This window comes from Gorilla gorilla, chromosome 4, assembly GCF_029281585.2.
Source record: "Gorilla gorilla gorilla isolate KB3781 chromosome 4, NHGRI_mGorGor1-v2.1_pri, whole genome shotgun sequence".
Classification (NCBI taxonomy): domain Eukaryota; kingdom Metazoa; phylum Chordata; class Mammalia; order Primates; family Hominidae; genus Gorilla; species Gorilla gorilla.
In genome coordinates, this window is record NC_073228.2 from 126,878,405 (window position 1) to 126,886,868 (window position 8,464).

Here is an 8,464-nt window from a genome sequence, read left to right on the forward strand (position 1 = left end):
ACACCTGTATTAGGGACCACCAATTGATGGAGATGGTTTATGACCTACCCTTTAGCCATCTTGAATTATTTATTGACTTTCGTAACTCCTTCAGAATCCAGTACCAAGAGAACATCTGTTCAACTCTTGGGGGGTGTTTGTTATATGAGGTCACAGGAAGAGACTCTGAAGAAGCAGGAAGGACAAGTTTGGGTAGTGGTCTCAATAGATGCCCTATACATAATTGGGAAGTTGTATATTCATTCATTCAGTTGTTCAGTGAAATGCATTTGGGTCCCCCCACTGGATTAAGGCACTATGTTAATTACTTAAAGAATACAGATGTAATCCTTGCCTTCTGGAATTGTTGGCCATTTACTAGGAAGGGTTTTTCCATCTTAATGAATTGGACATAAAGTTCAGTGATTAAGGCTGTCTTATTCCAGTCTCTCTACTCCTTGCAAGTAATTATTTTCATTTTGGCTTTGTTTTGGTTTTTATTCTTGGTGATAATTACAGATTTTGAATTCAGCAGCGGAAACACAGGGAAGTAGCAGGCAGTAACTCAAAACCAAAATGTCTGCAACGTTTATGTTTTCTGTCTGTGCAGATATGTAGTGACAGACTGGATTCTGATGAGGGTGAAGGGGCATCTATTTTTGTGTGACGGGAAGGAGGGCATATTATCTATGTTAGGTCATTGGAATACACTTAATTTACTAGAAGAAAATTTTGTGTCCTAAGAATGTGATTGTAAATCTGGCCTATAAAATGTGAACCATTTTCTGTTTTCATTACACTTAACAGTAGTTACAGTGACAGCTAGGACATTGGTGTCCCTAGCTACAATATTCTATGTCATTTAGATACTCCTATGAACTCCTATGTACTGAGTTTCTACTGGATGTCATGTGTTGTTGGACTAGGGTTTTGCATATTTTATCACGTTAAGTTCTTTACAGAGTAGTTTTTAGTGCCCCGTTTTATTGAAGAAGAAATTGAAGATCAGAGACATTAATAAAAATAGTAGCTAACATGAATGAATATTAATTTAGGGGCCAAGAGGCACTGGGCTAAATCATGTTAATGGACCATCTCATTGAAGCTTCACAACATCTTTAAAGATGTGTGTATTCTTATTCCAATTTAAAGTGATTAAAAGGAAGCTTAGAGAAGTGAAATAGCTTGACCAAGGATACCAGTTAATAAAGGATCTGGATTTGAATCTTTCATCTACAAAGCTTGGGCGAATCCAGTCCCTAATCAGCCTCACAATAGAATTGTATTTATGTGCTTTTTTGGAGATGGGGTCTCCCGCTGTTGCCCAGGCTGGAGTACAGTGGCATGATCTCGGCTTACTGCAGTCTCCACCTCCTGGAAATAAGCAATCATCCCACCTCAGCGTACCAAGTAGCTGGGACTACAGGCACATGCCACTATGCCCAGCTGATTTTTTTTTTTTTTGTAGAGACAGGGTTTCACCATGTTGCCCAGGCTAGTCTTGAACTCCTGGGCTCAAGAAGTCCTCCCATCTCAGCCTCCCAAAGTGCTGGGATTATAGTTGTGCAGCCTATGTGCAATTCTGAACCAGACATGAACGCTTAAATCAGAACTAGTATTGCAATAGCTGCTAATATTTCCACAGTGTTATAAATTGCAAAGTGCTTTCCCATCTCACTTGATTAAACCAAGCTCCATGCTAACAGCAGCCTCCTCCCAGGGCTCTTTGATTTCATTTTTACTGCAGTCCATTCTCGACACAAAAACCAGGGTGATCTTTTTAAAATGTTGATCAGATCATATCACTCTCTTGCTCAAAGTTCTCCAGTAGATTCCATTCCCGCTAAGAAAAACATTTAAATTTCTGCTGCCCTCTCCGAGTTCTTTCTACATTCTTCCTGCAGGTGCTTACTGGCAACAGTGGCCTTTCAGTTCCTAGAACATGCCAACCTTGGTCTCTCCACAAGACCTTTGGACCTGCCAGTCTCTGCCTGAAACCCTTTTCATCCCTCTTCAAAGGCTGACTCATCTCACCCATTAGGTATCAGCTTAAATGTCATCTTTTCAAAGAGTTCTTCTTCAGTCACCCCATCTAAAGTAGCACCCTAGGCCCCACTCCATACCATTATTCTATTGTTGCTTCCTTCAGAGCTGCTATCACTATCTGAAGTTATCCTGTTTATTTGTGAACTTGTTACTGCCTTTCTCCTTCAAAGAATGTGAACTCCATCAGAGCAGGGGTACCGTCTGACTTGTGAACAGTTTCTCTAGTGTGAGGCCCAGAGTCAATGTTAAGAACGACTGTTGAATGGGTGGGTGGATGGCAGCCTATGTTCTGGCCCCCAGTTCAGTGCTGGCTGCATATTCCATAGCAGGGGTTTCAGAACTGTGTTTTGAGTAAATGACCTTGAAATCAAGATTGGCTAACATCTTCCCGGATTCCAGTTGTGATTTGTTACATCCTCCTTGTTCTGAAAACAGTGACTGTGTATAGTTTGCTCACCAGTCTGACAAAGAGTGGTTAGTGGATTATGTAACTACATATTTGGATGATCTCTTAAATGTCTATTCTTTTTACAAATACCTAAGCTAATTCAGTGTTTACAAACCATAGCTTTGTGACACCCCAGGACACTGGTTTTCAAAGTGTGGACTCTGAACCAGTAGCATCAGCATCACCCAAGAACTCTGTACAACTTTTCAGGCCCTACCCCAGACTTGCTGAATCAGGCAGTCTGGAGAGCTGACTAGCCCTCCGGGTGATTCTGATGCACCATAAAGTTTGAGAACCACAGTCCTAGGGCACTTCAAATTATTTTCATATTGTGCATTTTAAAATGTTCAATTTCTTTTTAATTAAAAAAGAAAAAAAAACCTCAATACTTCTAGAAGGAGCGGGCACAAAATCAAACAGAATGCCAGCATGGCTACTACAAGAAGCTGGTGACTTTGTAGTGGGGGTTTCAGGCATGAGCCACCCTTTAAGGCAGCAGTCCAGTGCTCAGCTACTCAAGCAAATAACAGGATGACTGGACAAAATAAGGTATTTTAAATGTAATAAAAAATATACCATTCACTTAGAAATTGCCATATTTTACATGAACTTTTATACCTAGTTATAGTAACTTTTCTTCATCACAGCAGGCAACATGGTGTTTTTCTAAAACCTTGGTATCTTTCCAAATTCGACCTTGGTAAACTAGAATCCTTGCCCTTATGAAACTTACAGAATAATGTGATATTGGCTGGATAAATACTTGAACAATTATAACTATAAAGTATGTGTTAAGTGTTGATGAAGGAAAATAAGAAGGTTTACTTGTACATAGGTAAGATACCTAGATTTGGGCAGGCAAGGGCCCTTCTCTGAGATAGTGACATTGAAGTTGAGACCTAAAGAATATTGGAGTAATTAGCCAGGAAAAGCAACAGGGAAGGGGAAGGGTGTTGCAGGGACATCAGCAAGTTACAAAGCCCCAAATCAGAAGAGAGCTTCAGTCAAGGTCCTGAAGGAAAGCCAGTGAGCCTGGAGGATAATGAGGGGCTACGGCTAGTGAGGTGGGCAAACTATGCAATTTAGGGTAATGTATATAATGGCTCACACTTTATCTGAGTTATTTTTAAAAGACTTCTGCAGTTGCTTGTGAAGAGTGGACTGGACAGGCTCAGGATTTGAAGCAGAGAGACTTAGGAGGCCACTTGAGTAGATGAGAAGTGACCTGGTGTAGGGTGGCAGCAGTGGAGAGGATGAGATACAGAGATTCAGGATGTAGTGCAGCGCTATAAGTGAACTTGCTGATGGAATTGGATGTGGAAGGTAAAGGGAAGGGAGGAAGAAGTGAAGGATGGGTTTCTGGCTTGAACAACTGGGTGGACGTTGGTGCTATTCATGGATGGAGGTTGGAAGGGTGGGACTCCTATCTTTAGGAAGCTCAGGGAGCTCCACGTGGCTGGAGAAATCCTTTCCTGGGCCTTGTTTCCTCTATAGTTCAGATACTTCCACTTCCCATTTCCAGGATGTCGGCAGCTGTTTGAAAGTAAAACTAGATGCAACACAGACCCATCAGCAGAAGGAAATGAGCCTAGGTTTTTCCCACCATGGTGACAGATTTTTGCAGAACCATTTCCAACTTTTTCCCCAGTTTAATCTGGTCAGGAACAAAGCAGAGCACAGAGATCAAACCTGTGACTTTGTCCTCAGTCAATACATCATACTGCTACCGAATTCACAAGTGGTGAACGGTATGATTGTATATAATTGCTTCATAGGGCCCCAGGAGTGCCACATAAATCACCCAACAAATGGGGATTCGAATTTAATGGTTTGCAGAGTGGATGCCATGCTTCACAGTACCTAAGACTCTAGGGAGGGTGGTTCCTTCTCACCTCTTAGGTCAAATCTCACCTGCTCCGCTCATGTGCACCTCCCCTGGGCCTTTCCTCTTACCGTCTGCCACTCACCTCATTTTTGCCAGTCTACTTCTGTCATGCCCTTCAAACCTCAATTCAGAAAATAAAAAGTTTTTTGTTTTTTTTTTTTAAGATAAGTCTTTTGAAAAATAGTAGAAATAGCTGAAAGGCAAGTCCAGTGTTTGAAAATCTTCGGGGGCTTGAGGGATTATAAGTACCTCATAGTCTAAATTTGAGCATATTCTTTTTGGCCATTTTGATAGGGTTTGGCTGTGTCCCCACCCAAATCTCATCTTGACTTGTGGCTCCCACAGTTCCCTCGTGTTGTGGGAGGGACCCGGTGGGAGGTGGTTGAATTGTAGGGGGTGGGCCTTTCCCATGCTGTTCTCATGGTGTTGAATGAGTCTCAGGAGATCTGATGATTTTGTAGGGGAGAGTTTCCCTGCATCAGCTCTCTTCCCTTGTCTGCTACCATATGAGACGTGCCTTTAACCTTCCACCATGATTGTGAGGCCTCCCCAGCCTCATGGAACTGTGAGTCCATTAAACCTCTTTCTTTTGTAAATTGCCCAGTCTTGGGTATGTCTTTATCAGCAGCATGAAAAGGGACGAATATACATTTATTCTGAACATACTTACTGAACATTAATTAGGTGTGAAATACTCTGTCTGGGGGTAGATTAGGAATGAGATCTAATCCTTGCCCTAGAGGAGCTTCCAGTCCAGGGAGGAGATGGGAGACACCAGGGCCATAAGCAGGTACAGCTCAGAGTAAGGAAGCATCTGGAGATGGCTTCCCAAAAGAGCCCCACATTGAGTACCCAGGGATGGCCAGTGGCAAGCAGAGAGCACCTCGCACAAGGCTTGGAGCCAATTCAGGAGTTCTGAAGTCTTTGTAAGAGAGGCTATGCTTCAAGGAGACACGGTTATATCAAGTCTGGAGTTTCTGTGCCCTAGGCTGACCAGTTCTTCCTCCTTTACCCTGGACAGTTTGTCAGAGTGCAGCTCCTGGTGTCCAGCAGAGGCACCGGAAGCAGGCTTGTGTTTTAAGACCAGGGAAGAAAAACGGTCATTTTCAAATAGAGATATCTGGATCCTGGAAATAGATCCAGGATATCTATAACAGGACATAATGTTACCACCTCGGACAAATGGCGGCTGTAGTTTTAACAGCGCTTTGAAGGCCCACCGTGCTCCAGGAAGAAAGTCCTCACATGCTCTGAAAAGTTAATGGGGGTGGAAACGTACCTGACTGCTAATAAAACTTTACAAGTGGGTAATAGAAGGGGTTTTGGTAATTTGGGTCCTCCAAATCCTCCAAATCTGTGAGTCCTCTGCATCCTAATCTAACTAGGGTGGGAATTTTTTTTTTTTTCCTTTGAGACAGAGTCTCGCTCTGTTGCCCAGGCTGGAGTGCAGTGGTGGGATCTCGGCTCACTGCAACCTCCGCCTCCCGGGTTCAAGCAATTCTCCTGCCTTAGCCTCTCAAGTAGCTGGGATTACAGGTGCCTGCCACCATGCCCTGCTAATTTTTGTATTTTTAGTAGCAATGGGGTTTCACCATATTGGCCAGGCTGGTCTCGAACTCCTGACCTTGTGATCCGCCCGCCTCTGCCTCCCAGAGTGCTGGGATTACAGGCATGAGCCACCGCGCCTGGCCTAGGGTGGGATTTTAAAATTCATTTTGTATTAACTCTTACTATTTGTGAGATGGTCTTTTTTTCTGACTTGATTCCTGGGACTAGTCACTCCAATTCTGCATTAAAGCCAGTTGTTTTTCCACCACTCTAGAATGTCAGTAACACTAGCAAACCTTGGAGGAACTTATATCACACCTAAAACTTACTCTTGGTCAAAATCTTAAATCCACAAGATGAATTACAGACTTAAGTAAAAGCCGTTATGTACTTAATGGCACCAAAATTTTCCATTACAAATACTGTTTTTAATTCTTCTTTAATTTGAAAAAAAAAAAGTGCCTTGAGGGGCTTTGAATTTCCAAGCTTTCTAGATCAAAGATTTCTTCAGCTCTCTGGATTATAGGAATGTTGAAAAACAAAAACAAATCATTTTCCTGCTGTAAAATCCTTGCCATGTTTTTGTCTTTTTGTAACTCAAAACGGCTAAACTGAGAAATGAGGTTGGTGAGTCCTGTTCAAAATTCATCAGAAATAAAGTAATTGATAATTCCAAAAGAGTCATTCCAACTAATTGACCCAAAAGTAAATTTTACTGAACTCTTATTTGATGATCCAGAAAATTGCTAAAGAGCACTTGTAAGAGAACAAAATAAATTACGGCTAAGAATACCAAAATATTTTAAAGTGTTGATTAAAGTGATTCAAGACTAAATTATAATAATTTGGGCTTGGTGGTGGTGTCCAGTGTAAATTTCCCTCTGATTCCACATCCGCCCACAACTATAAATGTGTCCTTCTAGTAACGTGATCTGCAAAACAGTGAACTATTTCAAAAGCTTTTGCAGAAAATATTAAAAAGTAACAGTTCCTATTTTCATAGTCATCAGTTTGCTCATGTTTTCTGTATGAGGCCTGACCCTTGGTGTACAAGAAATAAACTGCTTTTAGCAGGGGGATGTCCTTAGCTCTTGGTCATCTGGCATAACAGATAACATCATAATTTACCACTGGTGCACTAGTGGGTTCAGAATTTCAGCACTTCCAAAATGAAGCACTTTTTGCCTTGTTACTAGAGAGAAGTCAGGTATGCTCACAGTAGTGAAAAAACTAGATGGCATGTATGGCGTAAAGCGCATGTCCTTCTGCATGGGGGAGAGTGGTGTCTATGTGCTCTTGGACATTGTGATGTAAAGCACTTTTGCATGTACAAGAGGTCATTTGTTTCCAATTTTTCCTCCATGTTATTTTTATTTAAAATTAAAAAGAATTTTCTTTTTCTGATTATTAAAAAGAAATGCACCCTAGAGAAAAATTAAAAACTGAAAAAAGTAAAACTATAGTTAAAAAATCCCACCATTTGCATTTACTTATGTGAATTTGCATTTTGTTGTATTTGCTTTATGAGAATGTGTTTACATAATTGAGATCATGCTGCATACAGAACTTCTGCTTTTTCTTTAAAACAATCATTTTCTCATGTTACTCTGAGTTCTCTAACATCAGTCTTAATGAATGCATACTATTCTATTATGGGATGTGTGTTTTATAACCATATTGGGACATTGAAGTTGCTCCCAGTATTTTGCTATCATAAATATTCTGCAATTCACATCTTTACACATAAAAAATTTTCAATATTGCTATATTTGGTGAAGACTTTTAGGTTGCAAGTCAAAGGAAATCAGTTTGCCTTGGCTTGAGAAAAAAGAAAATGTATTAGTTTACGTAGCGAAAAGCTAAGTGTGGATTAGCTTTGGGCACAGCTGGACACAGCAGCTAAATGATGTTTTCAGAACCTTTCTGTCTTCTGGGCCACTTCCTTCTGTGCTGGCTTCGCTCTTAGGCCTGTTCCTTTACATTCTTTCAGAAAGATGGCAGCTCTTTCCCAATCATTCTGGAAGTCCAATGATGGCTCATTCACATGACTGAGGTCCAGCACCTAGGCCTGAGCCAGTCACTGGAGCCAGGGCAAGGGAATGTTCTGGATGGCCAACAGGACAGCCCTGCTCCCTCTTGCACCTCCCCTGCTCTGTTCATCTGGCCCCTTTGCTGTTTCCTGAGCCCACCCAGCCTGCCCATCACTGATGACCACTGTTCCTGTCCCCTCTGCCTCCATACAGTTCCCCCCCGTCCCCATGGCTTGGTGCTCCCTCACTTCCTTCAGTCCCCGCTGACCACCCCTTCACTGTCTATTCACTTTCCCTGACTTCACTGACTTATTGCTCCCTGATGTTGTGTTATATATTCATGTAGTATAATTTGTCACCTTCACAAGAACCACAAGAGGTGACACCATTTGTTTACAGCTCTATCCCACCCTATAATATTGATAATATTTATCAAGTGAGTTAATGAATGAGTCTGCCAGGCCAGGTGTGTACCCATCTGTAGGGTCAGCCCACCCTAAGGACTAGAGATGGGTGAGGGAAGGATGT